The sequence below is a fragment of the Penaeus monodon genome, chromosome 21 (genome assembly GCF_015228065.2).
Source record: "Penaeus monodon isolate SGIC_2016 chromosome 21, NSTDA_Pmon_1, whole genome shotgun sequence".
NCBI classification, from domain to species: Eukaryota; Metazoa; Arthropoda; class Malacostraca; order Decapoda; family Penaeidae; genus Penaeus; species Penaeus monodon.
Genome location: NC_051406.1, coordinates 36,719,278 through 36,719,532, shown reverse-complemented (window position 1 = coordinate 36,719,532; position 255 = coordinate 36,719,278). Strand labels below are relative to the sequence as shown.

The window sequence follows — 255 nt, the reverse complement described above, 5'->3', positions numbered from 1 at the left end:
CTAATGCTTCCTACAGTTTCTGCTGTTTGTGAATGATTCTCCTTGTAATGCATAAAATTATCCTTAATGTTACAAATATAAATGTTGAAATAAGTCTTTTATATGATTTATATATTTTTCATTGTTACTTATTATAGTTAATTTTCCATATATAATTTTCATGCATGAAAATGTATTTTTTTATTATCTATAAAGAAATAGTTGCTCTAATCAGCTTTATTGTGTATTTTTTCTCGTCTTTGTCATTGCTTTTTT

The 255-nt window shown here is 23.1% G+C and overlaps 1 long non-coding RNA gene across 1 annotated transcript in view; it reads left to right on the top strand.

Moving 5' to 3' along the window:
* Positions 1-255, top strand: part of LOC119586737 — a 5,430-nt gene that overhangs the window by 1,285 nt on the left and 3,890 nt on the right. The window lies entirely within an intron of this gene.